This window comes from Bison bison, unplaced genomic scaffold (genome assembly GCF_000754665.1).
Source record: "Bison bison bison isolate TAMUID 2011002044 unplaced genomic scaffold, Bison_UMD1.0 scf7180017864370, whole genome shotgun sequence".
Lineage (NCBI taxonomy): Eukaryota > Metazoa > Chordata > Mammalia > Artiodactyla > Bovidae > Bison > Bison bison.
Window position 1 is genome coordinate 2298139 of NW_011494942.1, and position 939 is coordinate 2299077.

The window sequence follows — 939 nt, forward strand, 5'->3', positions numbered from 1 at the left end:
AGATTTCAAAAAGAAAAAAAAAATATGACCATACAACAGAACCTTCGAAGGAAAGAGAAAGTTTTCTGACTCAATAATGCCAACTGCTGCTCACATACAATTCCCTCCGCCATCCATCCATCCTTTCCCTTTCCCAGCGATAGATACGCCTGGTTTTTCATTCACGCACAGAATCACTACATTCTGGTGGGAAGGAAGTGTTTGCAGAGACCAGCAGAGGGCGCCTGACTGGGGCAGAAGCTGCAATGGTAGGAGGACCAGGGTGCCTCTCCACGGCAGGGGGCCCCCCTTGGTCTTCTGCTTTTCCCACAACCCCCGGATGCCCTCCCATTTCAGCCACATCCCTTGGGAGACAGGCAGAGCCGCAGCAAAGAAGTTAATATGCATATAAGATTATTAGCCAAGCGCTCCCCACTGGTACAATTAGGTGCCCCACCCTCTCGCATACCCCATCTGGCTCACCGCACCCACCCACGCTGTCTGCCCCGCCCGCGCCCGGGCTCGCCTCCTTTCCTCCGGGTTCACACAATTTTGCACAAAGGCCGGGCAGTGGGTAAGGACTGCACCCGGGAAAGGGAGCCGCAAGCTACCAGGATACTGTGGGCAAGGAAGAGAGCTAGGCAACTCCTTGCTGTTTCAGAGGGATCTTTCCTTCCTGTCACTTTGTGCCAAAAAAAAAAAAAACAACCCTTTGGAGGCATCACTCAGGTCTCCATCCTAGGCACGCTGAACTGGAGAGAGTCCTAGAGAAGGAACTGGGAGAAGGAAGGGAAGGGATTCCTGGGCCCATTGTAAGTGTCTCAGCTACTCCTAAGGAAGATGCCCAGGGGATTTGTTCTCCTCAGTTGGGTTGGGCTGTAGCCTCTCACATCTAACCAGAACTGTCTCCAGGTGGGAAGCCTTCCCTGGGGAAGGGGCCATTCTGCTATAACTAGCAGC

General features: G+C 53.2%; 1 protein-coding gene across 15 annotated transcripts in view; it reads right to left on the minus strand.

Annotated features, from left to right (window-relative positions):
- NRXN1 (neurexin 1) overlaps positions 1 to 939 on the minus strand; it is a 1228156-nt gene that overhangs the window by 470625 nt on the left and 756592 nt on the right. The gene's annotated exons all lie outside the window — the stretch shown is intronic.